Raw genomic sequence first — 21,118 nt, forward strand, 5'->3', positions numbered from 1 at the left:
TTGCTGAAAAGCTAGGTGACTTAGTGGGTGGAGCACTGGGTCTGAACTCAGGAGGACCTGAGTTCAAATCCAGCATCAGATAATTACTAGCTGTGTGAACTTCATCAAGTCACTTAATTCTGTTTGCCTCAACTTCCTCCTCTGTAAAATGAGCTGGAGAAGGAAATGGCAAACTATTCCAGCATTTTTGCCAAGAAACCCCAAATGGCATTGGACACAACTGAAATGACTCAACAATAGTGAAGCAGGACATGGCCAAAAAATCCTCCACCAAATAAGTATCCTTCATTTCCAGAGGCTTTCTTTGGCACTGGTTGAAAGGAACAAAGGATCAGAAACTTAGAGCTTCTAGGGATCTCAGAAACTGTACCAGATGTACAACCCCCTCTTTTTACAGATGAGGAAACTGAAGATTCTTTGGGCTAAGTGATTTGCTCAGGGTCACAAAGGGAGGAAGAAATTTGACTGGGAAAACACTTTGATGTCTTGGAACTCATCAGCTCAGGAAAGGTGTTAAAAAACAGTGCTGCTGATAAGAACGGACAAATTGATTAAGCCAAATTATGCTATTTCTACTGATTCCTCTATTTTCCCTACCCCATCCCCTTCATACACCTAGGATTTTCAGCACAAGTATTTGACTTCTACAGCAAATTCTCCTGTTGATGTCACTGTGATTTGAGCCCTTATGGCTTCAGAAATTCTTCAAATCGTTTCCCACAGAACTAAAAGCTCCTAAGTGCCAATATTTAGAACATCAAGGTTCCTTTTGATCTGTAGTCTTGCAAGTACATCCAGAAATTACTCTGTCTGTGATGTTGTGAGAAAGAGATATTCTTCAGATGGATTGCAGATGTAATCCACCTTCTATAGGATCTGTCTAGGGTTAGTTGGCTCCACCTCTATCCCACCAAGAACTCCTCCTGCTAGATCCAGCTATTATTTCAGTCATTTAAGCCTCAATGTCATGGTCAGTCAGTCATTAAGTATTTATTAAGCACCTACTATAGGCCAAACACCATACTAAACGCTGGGAATACAGAAAGAGGCAAAAGATAGTCTTTGCCTTGAGGAGCTCACAGATCTAATGGAGAAGACAGCAAGCAAACAAATATATACAAGCAAGCTATAGACAGGATACACAATTTAAAAAGGGAAGGCATTAGAATTAGAACGAAAGGTTAGTTAATAATTGAATTTGGGAAAATGTATAATACTATGTCTTTAGAACATCAATAAGAGTTGCCACGAACTCTCTAACTACCCATGCATGTTAATCACAAACTTCAGCTTTCAAAACAAAACCCCCTCACTTCCTCCACTGGAGTCCTTCCCTAGTTCTAACTTAGGACAATCTAGCCAGGAGTAGAAAGGGTTAAACTTTCTGTAGATACTGATCATAAGCAATTTGTCCCAGAACTAGGTCATTGATGTTACTCATCATGCGGATGCTTGAGAAATATCTCAGGACCTGAAGCTGCCTGCCCAGATCTGGAAAGTCAACTTCTACAACCTTGGACAAGAGCCAGGCTCCATCTGAGCAAGAATTCTGTATGAGGCCTTTCCCAGGCACTAGCCCAAAGGATTCCTGCTGATACCAAGCCTCCAACATCAATTATCAAACTCTGTTCCACCAGAAGGGAAAGTAACACCTTCCTAAGGATGTTTCCCAACAGTTCCCCAGCCTCGGTGAAGTCATCTACAGGCATTGTCTAATTTAAGCTACACAGGACTTGAGACAGAAGCAAAAGATGGGCCTTTTCAGTCCTGGAAGCCACTATGTAACAGAGGTGAACTAAAATCCTCCAAAGGGATCACTTAAGAGGTGAGAGCTCTTTAATCTTGCTCCATATGGCATTCAATATGACAGATCCCAGCACTGCCATTTCTTCATTATATTTCTTCTTCATTATATCTTATTATATTCCTTTCTCCTTTCTATCTTTCCTATACTGCCTAGAGCAGTTCCTATCACAGCCAGTCCACAAATCAGTCAATTCAATCCAAGTCAGTGCTGAGAGAGGGTTTTCCATTCCATTGCCTCATCTGGACCTCCCTTGGGTGGAGGAGTGTCCTTGATCTGAGCATATGTGTAGACATGTCCCCTCTACACAAGAACCATGGGAAGGCATTACCTTTCCAGTTGGAGGAATAAAGCTAGGGGATTGGGTGTTTGTTACCAAAATTAAGAGGTATTGAGAGTAGTTTTTGAGCCCCAGGAAATTATGATTTTCTGGATAGACCAGTTCAGGATCTAGATGTGGCAGTAAGTGAGGGTAGGTAGAAGGGGAGGGGAGGAGGAATTCTCACTTCATATACAAACTCAGAAGGAGCTCCTGAGAAGTGCCTTGGAAACTTATAGGAAAAGACAATAATATATGCTGCATGACCTTGACCAAGTCATTTATAGGTCTATTTTCTCATCACTAAAATGGAAGGCAGAAATGGATTAGAGATCTTTATCGTCTCTTCCACGTTTGAGATTCTAGGTACATGGTGGATAAAGTGCTGGGCCTTTAATCAGGAAGACCTGAGCTTGAATCTGGCCTTAGATACTTATTAGCTGTGTGACCACAGGCAAGTCATTTAACTGCTATCTGCCTCAGCTTCCTCAATTGTAAAATTGAGATACTAATAGCATCTACTTCCTAAGGTTGTTGTAAGAATAATGTGAGAAAATTATTAAAAAATTAGAGCCATTCCCCAACTGATAAATGGTGAAAGGAACGAACAGGTAGCTTTCAGAAGAAATCAAAGCTATCTGTGGTCATATGGGAAAAAAAAACCCTCTAAATCACCGTTGATTAGAAAAATGCAAATTAAAACAACTCTGAAGTACTACTTCAGAAAATACTGAAGGAGATAAAGGGAAAAAAGGTACAGTAATAAACTGTTGGTCGAGTAGTGAATTGATCCAACCATTCTGGAGAATAATTTGAAATTATGTCCAAAGGGCTATAAAACTTTGCATACCCTTTGACCCAATAAAACCACTAGTAGGTCTGTATCCCAAAGAAATCAAAGGCAAAGGATTTATGCGTACAAGAATATTTATAGCAGCTCTTTTTGTGGTGTCAAAGAATCAGAAATTGAGGGGGTGCCCATCAATTGGAGAATGGCTGAACAAGCTGTGTCATATGATTGTAATGGAATATTATTGTGCTCCAAGAAGAGACAAGGAGGTGGTTTCAGAAAAAACATGGTAAGACTTATATGAACTGATGCAAAGTGAAATAAAAAGAACGAGGTCATCATGGTGCACAATACCAACAACGTTGTAGAAAATTCCAAAGGACTCATAATGAAAAATACTTTCTACCTCCAGAGAGAGAACTAATGAACTCTGAGTGAAAATTGATGTATAATTTTCTCACTTCATTTTTCTTTTGAAATATGGCTAATATGGAAATATGTTTTGCATGATTTCATCTATATAATTGATATCATTTTGTTTGCCTTCTCAGTGGGTGAGAGTAGGTTAGGAGAGAGGGAAACAGAGAGGTTGGAACTCAAAATTTAAAAAGGAAAGAATGTTGGAAATCAATAATAATTTTTCAAAGATTAAAATTTTTAAAAAGTATATGAAATCCTATTTGTAAAATGCTTAGCATAGTGGCTGGTATGTGGTAAGTTCCATATAAATACTAACTACTGTTATTATTTTTTTAAATTTTATTATCATCTTGAGAAACAGCCCAAATCCTAGTATTCTTAAAATGTTCCCCACTCCCTGGTGTTAGCCATTTTATATCTGCTTGATACGGTTTTCATAGACTAAAGGCATTGGGGAGAATTTTAAGAAGCAACTATCTTTAGATATTTTAGTAGATTGGAATATGCTAGAAATAGATTTCTAGTCTGATAGATACTGTTGCTCTCCCACTGCAGTGTCACGAGTTATCAACATGAGTTTGATTGAAATCTTGTTAAAATCAATTCTAGATCTCATTTAGCTCTTAAGTATCTTCCTCTGATTCCTATTAAGCATTGAATGAATCCAACTTGCCACCACTCTAATTGTGTCAAAAGAAAAAGGAGGATTAAAGGTATTCGTAACTAGTAACTCAAAATAAAGGAGATTTTTTATATATTTGGAGGCTGTTTTTCGATTTTTTTTTAGTTGAGGCTATTATTACTGGTTTCTATTGTAGGCTCAGACAAGGCTTTAAATTTTACCTCTTTTCATTTCCCCTCTGCTTTGAAGGGAACTGCTAAGCATGACCCACCTGAGGAAGGCCTGCTCCTGTCATTTTATGCCATATTACAATGGAAGGAGCATGGCACCCAAGTACGCTTTTGACTTGAAAGTTCTTCTGATCTATTTGTGCACTATACATGTTAAATTGGAAATCCATTTGTCTCTCACAGATAATGTTTAGAATAGCTCTTCCTGCATGAATCATTGTCTTTGTCTAGAGTTGTTATACTTATGAATATGCATGAAAAAGAAAATTGTACAACCTGTTTTAAGGTCTGCTCTCTGATGCTGGGGCCCAAGGGCTTGAATTAGAGCTTTGTGTGACCAACCCTGAATTCTGACGCTTGATGGAGTTCTTATCTTCGGCCCCCCAGAGTCCCTGGTCTTTGTTGCTAATGTTCAATGGCAGTAGGCATCCACCCAGTTGGGGAAATTCTGAGATATGGTCATAGGGCAAAGACACGAACACTGACCTGGGGAGAATGGATCTGAGGTGCTCCAATATGAATGCAACCTCCAAATGGCCTTTGGATGTTTCTGTAAGAGAAATGACATATCCTAGAGATGGACAGATATTGGCTTGGCTTTGCCCTCAAGGAACATAGAATAAGAAAGAAATAATAGAGATAGCTTTTTTATTTTTTAAGGGAGTGTTAAAACTGTTTTGACTATGACTATGATAAGTAAAAAAAGCAATTTCTTATTTGCTTGTGTCTCTGCTAAAAACCAAAGATTTGAGCTAGTAAAAGCCTTGTGATATAGACGATGTTAATGAAGAGTTGGTGTGGGACAGTGAAGATTGGACTTGGAATCAGAAGGACTTGGGTTTGAATCCTACCGCTAATGTGACAACTAGTTGGCACAGTGGATAAACTGTTGGAACTGGAGTCAGGAAGACTTCAGTTCAGATCTCAGATAGATACATACATTATATGTATGCACACACACACACACACACACACACACACACACACACACACACACACACACACACATAGCCTCAGATACTTGGCCAGTTACTTAACCACTGTCCACCTTGATTTCATCACCTATAAAATGAAGATAATATAGCACTTATCTCCTAGGGTCACTGTAAGGTTAGAATGAGATAATACTTTGAAATAACTTTACAAACTTTATAGTGCTATGTAAATATTGTCATCATCATCATCATTACCTTTGATTTGTGTGACCGTGGGCAATTTGCTTCTTCTCTGTGAATCGAAATTTCTTCATCCCTTAAGCATAGCTAGTAATAGTACCTACCACATAGGATCATTTAGAGGACCAAATGATCGTGGATATAGAGTGTTTTGTGAACCTTAAATCTATGTTACATAAACGTTAACTATCACTATAACCTTTTCTGAGGCTTGGGGTTCAGGCCTGAGGGTTAACATTGACTGAAGATTATCAGTACACTTGGAGCCCTCTCATCTTTTCTTGGGAAGTTTTCCTATTATAAGTCTAGCTAGGTGGGAAATGAAAAAATGACTGACCTGGGTACCCTCCTTAAATAGAGGTCCTGGGAGGAGTTCCCCTTTTATTTAGAGAGAAGGACATTGTACTAAAAACTGGAGTTAAAAACACAAAAATGAGTCAGACCTGGGAGTTTATTTTAGAGACGCCACCAGAACTGAATTGTTCAGTTGTAGTATTTACCCTTCCCCAATATAACTGCCATGAGACGTCATTCTTTATTGCCACAGTTTAATGGGCACAGAATTCAGAACATGAAAAGCCAACTCTGTCACGTATGTCACAGGACAAAGAGCCTGCAAGTTTGAAGGCGTTGGAAAACCATTAGGATTCTACCAGAAACAGCTAGAAGCAGGCTAGCTTGCCTCTCCACAGTGTTTCCTGAACCTGAACTTTGAATAACAGAGGGGCCCTTGACATGACATAACCAAATTAAGATTACCCTGAGGCTCCACTGCTTAAACTATGGAAATCAGTTTTCCTCTAAATCAAATCTTTTAAAGTATTTAAAATAGAACTATACAAGCTTGGAAACTCCATCTGCTGAGGAAAGCTATGCAGCAAGGGAAGGGGGACCATAATAACAGAGAGAGAGAGAGAGAGGGAGAGAGAGAGAGAGAGAGAGAGAGAGAGAGAGAGAGAGAGAGAGAGAGAGAGAGACAGAGACAGAGACAGAGAGAGAGACAGACAGAGAGAGACAGAGAGACAGAGAGACAGAGAGACAGAGAGAGAGAGACAGAGAGAGAGGGGGGGAGAGGGGGAGAGGGAGGGGGAGGGGAAGGGGGAGGGGGAGAGGGAGAGGGAGAGGGAGAGGGAGAGGGAGAGGGAGACAGAGACAGAGACAGAGACAGGAAGACAGAGAGAGGGAGACAGAGAGAGGGAGACAGAGACTGCTTTTTCATTAACATGACACAGAGGTCCACAAGAGGGCTAGCTTGTTCATTCAGTGAACTAAATCCAAGCATTAGTGGCCTCTATTCATGTGTCAAATGCAAGGTGGGGAGGGGAACATCAGAGATCTTTTCTAGCACTATGATAGTAAGTAACAGAAAAGTCTTGGGTAATAGGATAATTAGATTACAGATTCAGAGATAGGAGGGTATCTACTCTAACCATCTCATTTTATATGTGTGTGTTCATCCTTTGTTGTCGAAGAAGACCATGCCATCAGAGAAATAATGACAAGACTTGCACTTAACTTTGTTTTGAGTGAGGGAGGGTTGTACAGGTCACCAGCCTCACTTCTCCTCCGGAGCCATCTGAATCCAGTGACCAGATATTTCATCAGGATGACTGGAGATGACCCAGGATGAGGCAATTGGGGTTAAGTGACTTGCCCAAGGTCACACAGCTAGTGAGTGTCAAGTGTCTGAGGTGAGATTTGAACTCAGGTCCTCCTGACTCCTGCACTGGTGCTCTATCTACTGTACCACCTAGCTGTCCCTACCCAATCTGTCTCATTTTGTATATGAGTAAACCAAAGATCACAGAAGTTAAGTGATTTGTCCAGAGTCAAATAGTAAATATCTGAGAAAGGATTTGAACCCAGGGTTTCCAGGCCCAAAGTCCAGTGTCATAAAGTTGAGGTAACAGAGGAAAGCTCTTTCAGAGATGATACAGTTGGTGGCACTTGAGCCCAGGTTCTCTGGCTTGAGTCAGCATTCTTTCCACTGCACCATGCAGATTATCTCCATTTAGGAGGAGAGGGACACTTACTTCTTCAAGTCTCAGACAGAGAAACTAAATGACAGACCACAGACCTCTCAGAAAACAAAAATGAAAGCCTAGAGTTTGTGGAAGTTGAAGAAATGAACACTTGTACACAGCATAACTGAAACCAAAAAGATTTCAGAGGGGTGAGATAAGAGCTATTTTCATCCGGGTGATATTCTTTTATGACAATAGTTTTTATATTACTAATTTTAAAATTTTTAAAAATATTTTATGTTTTATATCTTTATATTTAATAAATATACCCTTTGGGGGTATATTCACCTTGGCATATCTTGATATCTTGGAATATAATAATAGCTGACATTTACAGAGCACTTGGAGATTATCTTCACAACATACATTTTACCATCAGGGAAGCTGAGGCTTAAAGAAGTTCAGTGGCCAGGGTCACATAGGAAGTATCTGAAGTGAGATTTGAACAGAGTTCTGTCTATCACACCACACTACAGGAGTTAGATGGTGCAGTGGATAGAATGTTGGACCTGAAATGAGAAAGACCAAAGTTCAAATCCAGCCTCAGAAGCTTAGTAGTTGTACACCCCTGAGTCAGCCACTTACCTTCTGTCTTCTTTAATTTCTCAAATGTAAAATAGGATGAATAAGAAATAGCTAACATCTATATAGCACATATTATGTGCCAGGGACATAAATAATAATATCTACTTCTCTGAATTATTGTGAGAATAAAACCAGATAATATTTGTAATTCACTTTGCAAATTTAAAGTGCTAGCTATTATTATTAGCCTTATGGGTAAGTTAGTAAGATAAAGGAAAGGTCTTTTACAAGTGTCCAGACAATGTCAATGTCAATTGTGTATGAAACCCCCTTCTCCCCCATCTGCCCATACAAATTATTAAACAAACACTTACTGAGTGCCTATTATGTCCAAGATGTTGTATAGAATATAATCAATTGCATCAAGAACTTCTTATCTAAATCTATTGTGCTATAAGAAATGAGAAGCAGGATGGTTTCAGAAAAGTCTGGCAAGACTGATGCAAAGTGAAGTAAACAGAAACAGGAAAACATTGTACAAAGTAACAACAATATCCCACAAGGGTCAACTGTGAATGACTTAGCTATTCTCAGTAATACAATACTAGATTAATAATAACACAGTTCCAAAGGACTTATGATGAAACATACTATCTACCTCCAGAGAAAGGACTGATGGAGTCTGAATGCAGATCCGATTTTAGCTTTATTTTTCTTGTTTTTTCTTTTTGTCTATGTTTTCTTTTCTAACATGGCTGATATGGAAATGTTTCGCATGACTGCACATGTATAACCTGTATTAAAATGTTTGCTTTCTCAAGGAGGAGGGAAAGAAGTTAGAACTCAAAATTAAAAAAAAACCAAATGTTAAAAATTGTTTTTATGTATAATTTAGAAAAAAATAAAAAATAATTCCCCATATATTTGTACAGACAGAGAAATCAAAGAGGAAAGGCACAGGGGCCAATGAGTCCATTTGGTGCTCCTTCTCATCACTGATGAGATTTCTAGAGTATATGACTGGGGACCTTTATGAGGGCAATGATCTACAAAAAATTTGCTGATGATTCCAGAACTTAAACCCTTGATGGTAATAGGGAAATTAGGAAGAAGAAGGATTAGGGAGGGGGAGGAAATGGGGAAAATAATGCACTTTGAGTAGAAAAATATAAGATATTCAGTTTGAGATGTCTAATAGGCAGTTGGAGATGTGATACTGGAGGTCAGCAGAGAGGTTAGGACTAAACAGATCTGAAAATCACCAGCATAGAGATAATAACAGACTTTATAGAAACTGACAAGATCACCAAATGAAACGTTATAGAGGAAAAAGAGAAGAAAGTCTAAGGAAGAGCCTTATAGGACATTCATGGTTAGTAGGAATGATGACCTGGATGCAGATCTAGGAAAGAAGATTGAGGGGTGGTCAATAGGTTGGAAAAGAACCAAGAGAGAATTGATGTCCTGAAAACCTGGAGAAGAGAGAGTGAAAAGGAGAAGAGGGTGATCAATAATGTCAAAGGTTGTCAAGAGGTCAAGAGACATTGTTTGTGTTCATCCTTTGCTGCCTAAGAAGACCATGCCATCAGAGAAATGATGACATGACTTGCACTTGACTTTGTTTTGAATGAGGGAGGGCTGTGCAGGTCACCAGCCTCACTTTTCCTCCTGAGTCATCTGGATCCAGTGACCAGATAATCATCAGGATGACTGGAGATGGCTCAGGATGCAATGGGAGACCTTGGGCCCTTTGAGGACTGAACAAAGGCCATTAGATTTGGTAATTTAGAGATCATTAACAGCTTTTCATTTGAATTGTTTGGAAGCCTGATCGTAGAGTTAAGAAGAGAGTAAGATGGCCTTCCCAAGTAGGAGGCAAGATAGATGAGTGCAGGTACCTCAGAGGTCATGGCTGGAAGAACATATACAATTAATAAACTGGTTCAAAATTCCAGGCTTGTGGAAGTCATGGGGGTGTCTACATGGGGGATTGGATAGAGCACCAGTGCTGGAATCAGGAGGAGCTGAGTTCAAATGCCTTCAGACACTTGTAAGCTTTGTGACCTGGGCAAGTTACTTAACCCTGATTGCCTAAAAAAAAAGAAAGAAAGAAAGTCATGATCACTGCCCAGCCTGTAGGCAGAAGTCCCACACTTAGGTGTTATTTGGCCCATGTTCAATTCTTTTCTTTGAACTAAGGATCAATACATCAGGAAAGGTCAGAACACATAAACCTTGCTCTGCTAAAGCTGACATAAATTTTTTGCTTAGCCATCCATACAAATTAGATCCCAACCTAGATGCTCAGAACAATTGGGAAAAGTAGACTTGGTTCACTCTTCTCATGTTTTTTCTTATACTGTGCATATGTATTTGTAAAAACACATTTATGTAATTATGGTACAAAGAGAAAAATGTTGACTAATATCGCCAGATAGGGACACTTAGCAAATCCATTATTTAGGGTCCTATTTGTACTTTTGCTATTAAGGATCATGTTTTCATTAGCTTAAATAAAATTCATTAATGTTTGTTCGTAAATGAAATGAACTTAACAGTTCAGTCATTTTCCTGAACTTAAGCCTTCATGTGGAACATTTTTCTTATCAGAACAAATGACCATCCTTCATAATAAAAGTATAAATAGAATTATAATTAAAGAATTTACTAGTTAATCTTCCCTATTGCATAGATTAGCCAATGTGTGGTTTTGAACCTTAGTATACATCTACATAGAACAGGGATAGAGCCTGGACCTTTGATTGGGAATTTCAGAGTGAAGAAACTCCCTCTACTAGATCAGGTCAATTCCTTCTCTTCAACTTCCTAGGGAGTTGCCAGAAGCTATGCGAGCCCATGACTTGCCCAAAGTCACATAGTATGTGTCAAATATATAATACTCTCATAAGTGATCTAAACTGTAGTTTATTTTCTTAACGTCTAAATTCTTAGTACTGACTTGCTCAGAAAACATTTTCTTTCACTTTGCTTTAGTAAAACTAATTACCATTCTTTCTTTATAATTTACTGATTCCCATTTTTCACTTCAAATCTACCATGCAATTCATCTATGACAAGGAGAAGAGATACTAGTAAATACAGTGAGTATACCTATTCCATTTGCAGTCATCTGTTCACCTGAGGGGCTATAGGAACCATTATAGACTACTAATTTAGATTCCCTGGTTCTATGCCATTCAGTTTCTATAAAACTATATTTGCTTCTCTGCCAACAAAACCATTTTGTTTTCCAACCATGAGCCTCAGCTGGCCCAGTTTAGTATATGGAGTCTAAAATTTTTGAGCAGAGGCAGAAAATTATGAATGTAGATTTCTAGAACTTGGCTCTGAATGCTGTCAGTGGAATTTCTCTGGTAAGGGGAAAGATCGAGGTATCTGGCATATCTGGGTATTTCATTACCCAATGACTTTCCCTTTGTCCATTCCCAAGCTTTATTTTCTCCTCTCCTAGGCTACCAAATACTAGCCATGTGCCTTTTCCACTGCCTGAATCCATCTGGATAGTAGTCAATGGTTTCTTGGATTCATTTGACCAACTTACATGGCTCTTTAAGTGTGGTTTATGGATCCCCTGGTGACCCTGCCCATAGGCTAGTTCACATTGCCAGAACTAATGGTTTTTGCAGATGGGGTGAGGTTCCCAATGAGCACATGAATGAAGATGATTCCTCTGAGTAACTTTAATAGCTAACATTTTATGTGCCAGGCACTAAGAGCTTTACAGTTATTATCTCATTTGATCCTCACAACAATCCTGGGAGGTAGGTGCTATTCTTAACCCCATTTTACAGATGAGGAAGTTGAGACAAACCAAAATCACAACAACTAACATTCATATAGCACTTACTGTGTGCCAGGCACTGTGCTAAGCACTTTACAGTTATTATCTCAGTTGATCTTCACAACAACCCTGGGAGTTAATTCAGGTCCCTTTCCCTTCAGTTACTGGTCCAGTTACATCTCAAGACCTGCTGCTTAGAAACCCTTGACTAAGGACCTGGATTATGCTGAACAGAAACCCAGCCAGACCCAAAGATTGATGCAAGAAGTTTTTACACAATTATATATTTCATATATCTTATGTGAAAACTGGTCCGCTACCAGTCAGTTTTTGTCTTCATGTTCCTCTGATTGAATACAGACACTTGCCAGTGAGTGGGACATCTTTTTTTCTTATTCCAGGGAAGTATACCTGTTTGTTCTTCCATTCCTAACTTGTAAAGTCCCAAATCTTCCCTCCAATTAGCAATCATTTTACCTAATTTTGTTTCCCGGTAAATTGCTATCTTTTAATTAATTGGTTTTATTTGATTAATTGTTTTTAATACATAAAAACTTTGTCAAACTTTTTTCAGGGTCTTTGGACTGCCTGGGGATTCCATTGATCCATTATTATGCCTGTTTTGCTAATAAATCATATAGCTCAGATTATTTCCTCGGTTATTATTCTACCATATTACTATTATCATACTATTGTTTTCTTCAACTTATGGATGAAAAAATTTGAGATAAACAGATGGTTAGTGACTTGGCCAGGGTCGCATAGCTGATAAATGACTGAGGCAGGATTTGAACTCAGGTCTTCCTGAGTCCAGGTTCAATGCTCTATCCACCTAGCTGCTGGAAAATTGAGATCAGTCTCTAGCATTCCTTTCTCTTCTACCACCCCAGGTTCCTTTCCTCTGTACACCCTGAACTTCTACGTAACTTATATATTCATGTCTCAGGAAATTATTAGTTGTACGTCCATGGACAAGTCATTAATTCTCCCATAGCTTCAGGTTCTTGTGAGTTAGACAAAACAGTGGATAGAGACCTAGATATTGAGTCAGGAAGACCTGAGTTCAAATCTGAACTTGGACATTTGCTAACTGTATGACCCGAGGCAAATCACTTAAATAGTCTACCTGAGTTTCTTTATCTGCAAAATGGGGGTAATAATAACACCTGCCCCCACCTTGGATTGTCATGAGAATAAAATAATATTTGTAAAGCATTTTGAGAACCTTAAAGCATGATATAAATGCTAGCTCTTTGTGTTTTTATTATTATTCTCATAATATACTATCTAAATCATTGTATTACAGTGAAGAAAATTTTTGCCAAGATTAAAATGCCACATAAATTATTGTTATTGAAATAATAATAATGATAATATAGGAAACTAAGATTCAGAGAGAGAGAGAGAGGTGCTGGTTTCATAGGGTCACTAATACATGGACCTTTAGGGAACGAGTCACGATCTTATATTTGTTTAGCAATAGATGTCTAGAAAGCAACTTCCCAAAGTGATCCAAGTAGTAAATAGCAAAATCAGAATTCAAAACCCAGCTCTTTTGATCCCAAATCTAATTGATCTTCCACTGATTTGGTAATGGACAACTCTCAAATCCTATTATATATATTCATTGTATGTAATATGTATTATATTAAGTATGTGCATTACCTGTATTATGTAGATGTGTAATATATACAAATAGTGTTGTATATTTACAAATAAGATAATATTTGTAAAATGCTTAACACAGTGACTGGCGTATAATAGATACGTAATAACTGCTTGTTCCCTTCCCTATTTTCCTTCCTCATCATATGTATTATCAATGTGTACTATGTGTATTATACATATGTTTATTTATGTCTGCATGTATATGTGCATAAATATGAATATGCATATTCAAATATTGTGTGTACATATTCAATATACACTCTTATACACTCTCTTCTTTCCCTTATCTCAAGATAATTTTTTATCCACAAAGACCCCTGTTTCCTCTAGGTTCTCCAAGATATCAACCAATAAGTATTTATATGCTGGGTGGTATTCTAGACTCTGGGGATGCCAACCCAAAGAATGAAACAATCCCTTCTTGCTATGGGATTGCGTTCCAAGGGGAGCTTGCATTTAAAAGGCTAGTGGATAATGGTATCTGGTGTCTATCAGAGCTGGACTAGTGAGAATAGAATGAACTTACTGAGGTTCAAAGGAAAAATTAACCAAAGAAAACATTCTCACTTTTTAAACAGATCAGTTACTGTAGGAGATTTTAATCCCTCATATCTCACAGCTATAAATGCTAACTTAATTAAGAGTGTGACATAGCTCAGAGGAGTTTGATGGATATTAAGAGATAAAGAGAGAGATACACTTTTATAATATCGTTGACTTTGGCTTAATGGTATTTCAGAGCAATATCTCATTTAGTTTCCAGACACCTAAATTGAGAAGGAGTCAGTCAATCAACAAACATTTTATTCAGCCCTTTCTGCGTTCCAGGAATTGTGCTAAAGATACAAAGAAATAAAAAAAAAAACTTGGTTCCTGCCCTCAAGATGCTTACATTATGTTTTTAAAAAATTAATTACTTTTTAGTTTTCAACATTTACTTTTGTAAGATTTTGGGTTCTAAATTTTCCCCACTCCCTGCCCTCCCTCTTCTCCAAGATGACATACAGTCTGAAATAGGCTATACATGTATAATCACGTTAAACATATTTCCACATTAGTCATGTTGTGAAAGAAGAATCAGAACAAAAGGGAAAAAACACATGAAAGAAAAAATAAAACAAAAAAGAGAAAAAATAGTCTGCTTCAATCTGCATTCAGACTCCATAGTTCTTTCTCTGGATGTGGATAGCATTTTCCATGATGAGTCTTTTTGAATCCTTTTAGATCATTGTGTTGCTGAGAAGAGCTATGTATATCAAAGTTGTCACTGCACAATGTTGCTGTTACTGTGTGCCATATTCTCCTGGTTCTGCTCACTTCACTAAGTCTGAAATCTGTCTTCTCATCATTTCTTATGGAAATTATATCCCTTTGGGCATAGTTCCAAAATGCTCTCCAGAATGGTTGGATCAGTTCACAACTCTACCTACAATGCATTAGTGAAGAAGCTCACGTTGTTAAAAAGGCAACAACATGTAAATAATTAGATGTATCTGAGATGTATATAGAGTGCTGATGGTTCAATCATATCCAATTCTTTGTACCCTCTTTGGGGTTTTCTTGGCAAAGATACTGGAATGATTTACGATTTCTTTTCTCCAGCTCCTTTTACAAATGAAGAAACTGAGGTAAACAGTCACACAACTAGTAAGCATCTGAGGCCATATGTGAACTCAGGAAGAAGAGTTTTCCTGACTCCAAGCCTAGCATTGGAGTTAGAACCACTGTGCCACCTAGCTGTTGTATATTTAGAGTAAATGGAAGGTAATATGAAATGGGAGGGCATTAGCACCTGGGGGACAAGGGAAGACCTGCTGCAGGGATTTGAACTGGATTTTAAAGAAAGCCTGAGAAACTAAGAAATACGGGGACAGAGCATTGTTGATTTGGGGAAGAGCCAATACAAATACACAGAAGTAATAAATAGAGTGGTGTTCAGGAGTATAGTCGAGAGTACTGTCAGAAGACATTAATAGTAATATCTAGCATTCATATAGAGCTTTAAGGTTTTCAGAGCTCTTCACACAAAGTAGTTCATTTGAACCTCACAATAACTATGTGAGCTGGGTATCTCTGTTTTGTAGATGAGGAAACTGAAACTCAGGGAAGAAAAATGACTTGCTCATGACCATACAGCTAATAAGAATCCGAAATGGGCTTTGAACCCAGGTTTTCTTGAGTTCCAAGTTAATCAGCAACCACTTATCAAGTGCCTACTAGGTATGAGCCAGGCATGAAGTCTGCATAGGGCCTCCATTCTATTGTATTAAGTATGGCACTCTGCCTGCTGAACTCCTAGTATGGAGCATGATATGAAGAGGTGTCTAAGTTTCCAGTGGAAAGGAAGTATTCCTGTGCCAAGATTCTCCAGCAAGGCCAGGACCTCACTGGAACAGTTTGGGAATTACTCCTCAGCCACTAACATCTCTTTAGAGCTCATAAAAAGGAGTCTGCCAGAACCTTACCCCTCAATCCTTTACAAATGCAGTTTGCCTTGCAGCCTATTGAGAAAGTGTCACCACAGAGAAAGACAGAGGCTGGTTTCAAGATTGATTTTCTTTCATCTCCTTAATTTGTTTCCATAACCAGCTGCAAAAAAGGAGCTAAGATATGAGGGAAGAAGATGGAGAGATGAGAGGACAAGAGACTTGACTGGGAAATGAAGCCTTGCAAATCAGAATTGTGGAACCTTTCTGGATTTCAGGACTGGTATGGAGGGAGCCAAGGGATGGGGAGGGAGAAGGCTGCAGGGGAGTGAGGGGAGTGAGAAGTACCTGTGGTGTTCAAAAGAATAATTTGTTCCCCAAACCCCCCAAAATCAGTGAGAGACCCAGTGGGAGAATCAGAGGGGAGAGGAAGGATTCTATTTGAAAGAGCACTGGACCTGGGTTCTAGTTCCAGTTTTGTTATAAATTCTTAGTGTAACCTCCAGTAAACTACTGAGTTTCATTCAGGATAATGGCATTTACCTCACCAGGCTGTTGAAAGGACAAAGTGAGAAACTATGTAAATCGCCTCACAAATCTTAAAGCGTTGTATCAATGCTAGCTATTATTATAATTATATATACAAATATATCACACAATTATAAAAAGCACTGTAAAAATGCTAATTATTATAATGCAACTATATACAAATGTATAATACAAAATTATACAAAAGCATTGCCTAAATGGTAGTTATTAAATAATATGTTGAAATATATTGAAAGAGCTTCAAAAGACATACCACATTATCCAAATGTAAATTGATATTATGATTAATTATGTTGAAAATTCAAAAGGAAAAGAATATCTCATTGAAACTATCACAACATGAAAAAAGGAGAATAATGTAGAGAAGAGAGTGTTGTGGTTGATGTCAGAAAGAACTGGGATTAAATCTTACTTTTTGCGCAATAGACCCATGAGCAAGTCACTTAGCTCTCTGACAATCATCTCTAAAAAAGGATTGTAGTATTCATACTACCCATCTTGAAGTGTTGTTTTGAGGAAAGCATGATCAAATCTTAAGATATTATTGAAGAGAATAGAAAAGGTAGAGAAGAGCCATGGTGGAAAAATTTTTTATTAATTTACTTATTCATCCATTTTTTTCATTCCTTTGTTTATCAGACCTGTGAGTTCATCTTTCCTGACTACCAATGCAAATCAGCTCCTTTCCCACAATTTATGGCCTTACAGAGTTGTCTGGGGCACTGGGAGAGGTTATATCATTGCCCAATGTCACTCAGTCAGTATGTTAGAAGTGGAACTTGAATCCAGGACTTCCCTGCCATCAACTGGAGAATCAGTCCTTGTAGAAATGTGATCTCCTGGTAACCACTCTTGCAAGTTCTACAGCCTTACCTCTTCAGTAGGCATAGCCACTAAAAACCTGGAAAAGAAAATTCTTATCATCAAAATCCCTGACCTTGTTCAGTAGTTAACATCAGGAAAGAATAAGGTTTTATAAGCTGTTGCTGTTCATTTTTTTAATAGTATTTTATTTTTTCCAATTATATATAAAGACAATTTTTAATTAATTTTTAAAGAAATTTGAGTTCCAAATTTTTCTTCCTCCCTTTCTCCCCTCCCCCTTCCCAAAAAAACGGCAAGCAATTTGATATGGGTTATATCATGTAAAGTATACTTACACATTAGTCATTTTGTGAATCATCTTTTGTTTTCAAAGAGGACCAGTGACATCACAGGGTGATGTTTTGACTTGTGTGAGAATTGGATTCAAGTGAGGCAGAGCTGCATAGATTTGTCAACCACACTCTCTCCTCCAGACTCATCAAAGTCCAGTGCAAAATAAAGGTCAAGATGACTGGAGATGATCTGGAAAGTAGTGACCTTGGGCTTTCTCAACCAACGTCTTCCCCCAGGTCTCAGTTTGTCTGATGCCACAACTATTCAATTACCAGTTTTATCAGTGGAAATTACATTAAAGAGGATGCATTGCTACATGCTTCACTCCTTCTCAAGAGCCCTGGGGCCTTTCCAACTGACTTGCAAGCTGAACCCTCCTATTGTCATCCTTCCCTCATGAGAATGTGAACTCCCTGAGATCAAGGGCTGTCTGACTCTTCTATTTGACTCTATGTTGTTTTTTTCCTATTTCCATAGAAACTCTTAGTGAGGTCTAGGGCAGTAGCTGCAAGAAAGACCCTTGCCAGAAAGCAGACCTCTTAGTAAACACAAGGGACAAAGGAAAGGAAGAATGCCTTCCTCACTCCAGAATCCCAGCTTCCAAGTGCCAGCTCAGTTAACAGGGTTTAGAGAGCCTCAGTGATGGAAGGAAGAAAGGTAGAGCCATCAGCTATAAATGAAGGCTATGGAATTTCTTCAGCTCTAATCTTCAAAGCAGCTCCCCAGGTAAACCTGAAATGTCAGGAACCATGCAAATGAGGTTTGAAAAAAAATTGACAACTGGCAGTATCTGCTAATAAAAGTGCCAAGACCATAGGAGAAAAGAAGATGGTGATAAACAGAAAATGAACTGAAGAGGATCATCTTAATGAGGTTTCTCTGCCTTGTATTTGTAAGATTAAGATCTAAGAGCCAAAGACAGCCCAAAAGTAAAGGATGATTATCAATAAGATAGGATGAAGTGCTAATGAACCAATTAGGGCCCAGGATCTAGCTTGGGGATAATTGCTCTGTTTTAGGATATTGGGTACTGGAGGAATGGAAATAGAGGAAATGAAAAAAAAAGCCCTGAAATTTTGTGTTTTATTTTGTTTTCATTTAAAAATGGTGGAAATGGCTCTGAATCAATTCTTAAAAGTCTTTTGTGTTAGGAAGATCATTTTGATAAAGGAAAACACTGCTCCTATCTCTTTGCCAGGTGCCTGGCTTAATAATTCCCCAAGACCTTAGCGCTCAAAAGGTTGGGTTTGTTTCCGCACTCCCTTTTTGTGCCCCATTGGGCCCAGAGGCTCACAAATTTCAGATGGTTTGTATTTTGGTCAGGGAGGCCCCACTTTCTAATTGTTTCCACTTCTAGCATAAAAGAAATAAATATTCCACTAAGAATTTCTCTCCTCTGTGAGTAAAGATATGATTGAAACTAACAGTCATCGTTATTATCATTGCCTGTTATGAAGCAGGTGTGTCAGAACTGGATATTTAAATTTACCCAGAAGCCAACTGTTCTCACTACCACAGAGCTGCAAGGAACCATTCAAGTGGAGAATTGGCTAAAATATGAGAATCATCATGGAAACTGGAAACATTAAGCCCAGATGCTTATGATGCTTGTAGCAATGCTAATTAGACATCATTAGTGCATTCACAGAATGATATCCCTTCCTGCAGCAGGAGAGGAAAGAGCCCTCTCTGCAGAGATGCACAAGGAAGGTCTGAAAGGTAATTGATCACTGTCAAGGCCCCGGGAAAAGTTCTTATTGTCCCAGCAACTTCGTCCCAGGTATAAAAATGCCTCTCCCCTCCAGTATAAGAAACTTGGCTGATGGAAAACGACTGTCACCAGAGAAATAGGGAGAAACGTGTGGTATTCTTGCCAGGGCTGATGGTTGAAGAGGATGTCTCAGTTAAAAATTAAGTGTTGGCTTGTGACCATGAAAATTATTTGCAAAACATATCTCACCTGAAGCACTCCTGTTGTGTCAGAGGAATCGTGAAACTCTGAGCTTAGAGGAATGGCTCCTATGGAATCTTTGCCTAGACATCCAAGTGTATAATACAAGTATTCCTTATTCCAGGCAGGATCAATATGTAGAACTTTGAATTTATAGCATTGAAAAAGTAGGAACCAATTCATTCTATACAATCTAATGCTGGGCTCTTGAGTGATTTTCTGAGTGAAATATATAATGGGTTAAGTTGGGATATCATTTGATTAAGTCTGATAGTATAATTAGTCATAACTAGGAAATTTTATGCTTGGGGTAAGTGTCACAAAACACACCTTCAGTTCAGGTCGGGGGGAGGGGTGTGTGTCTGAAGGGAGACACTGTCCCATGGAGGAAGAAAGATACTATAGGACACTGGTGTGAAGCTGATGCAAAGAACTGCATTTCAATAAATAAGCACTGTAATTAAAGCAATTAGAACAAAATCCTCGAACTATTAAAAAAACGGCGGAGGAGTAAAGCAGGAGAGGGAAATAGGGGGGCAAGAAAGTGACAGAAACGGAGCTTACCCCAACCTTATGAATGGTAGTTTCCCATTTTAACTAATTATTCTTGCTCCCTAGGTGCTAAGTTCTATTGTCTCTAGAGAGTAGCGGAAAAGGTCACCAATATAGCACCTTGGTCAAAGCTCCAGCTACCACACCCTCGTTATGTCTCCAAGTGTAGTGCTTAGAACTCAGACTTGGTAAATGCTTAGACTAAAGGAGAAGGATGGAAGGAAGTATCTAGGACTTCCAAGTATAAGATAAGAGAAATCTCCAAACGGGACAATTACCCCTCTGATCTGTGATCATGAGAGATAACTCTGAAGAGGGAAAGAAAAGCAGAGAAAAAGAAAAAAAATCCTACAGATACAGAACTACTGAAATTCTATCATGTCTAACAGAATTCAAGCACCCTGGAAAAAGAAGCTATTTAATTGTGATCTTTATGAAAGATACCGATACAATGCTTTGCACATTGTTGTTGTTGAACATGTAACTCTTCATGACCCCATGGACCATATGGTCCATGGGTTTGTTTTTTTTTTCACAAAGATACTAGAGTGGATTGCATTTCCTTCTCTAGTGGAATAAGGCACAAAACTAGTAAGTGTCAAAGGTCCAGATCTGAACTCAGGTCTGCCTCACTCCAGGACCAGAACTCTACTCACTGAGCTACCTAGCTGAACTAAATAAATGTTGAGTTGAATGGAGTGTTTGGTGTTCAGTTGTGTCACATTCTTCATGACGCCATTTGGAATGAAGCCATTTGGAATTTTCCTGGCAGAGATATGAGAATGCTTTTCCATTTTCTTTTCCAGCTCATTTTACAGATGAGGAAACTGAGCAAACAGAGTTCAGTAACTTGCCTAGGGTCACACAGCTAATAAGTGACTGAGACTAGATTTTAACTCAGAAAGATGAGTTTTCCTGACTCTAGGCCTCGTACTCTATGCACTGTGTCACCTAGCTGCCCTAAAAGTGAATGTTTAGTACAACATATAGCTGGCTCCCACCTTTCCTTCCTTTATACAGCACCTAACATAGCTAAAGAAGGAGGAAGAGGTCTTAAAGCCTAATTGATTACAATAATGGCAATAATGAGCCCATTAGTTTTC

The 21,118-nt window shown here is 38.5% G+C and overlaps 1 long non-coding RNA gene across 1 annotated transcript; it reads left to right on the forward strand.

Moving 5' to 3' along the window:
* The first annotated feature begins 1,524 nt into the window (after window positions 1-1,524).
* On the forward strand, window positions 1,525-20,714 carry LOC140497299 (uncharacterized). The gene is made up of 3 exons (XR_011964602.1): window positions 1,525-1,825; window positions 15,969-16,088; window positions 17,553-20,714. It is a non-coding gene; the product is annotated as an uncharacterized lncRNA (long non-coding RNA).
* The last annotated feature ends 404 nt before the right edge of the window (window positions 20,715-21,118 follow it).

Source organism: Notamacropus eugenii, chromosome 3 (assembly GCF_028372415.1).
Source record: "Notamacropus eugenii isolate mMacEug1 chromosome 3, mMacEug1.pri_v2, whole genome shotgun sequence".
NCBI lineage: Eukaryota > Metazoa > Chordata > Mammalia > Diprotodontia > Macropodidae > Notamacropus > Notamacropus eugenii.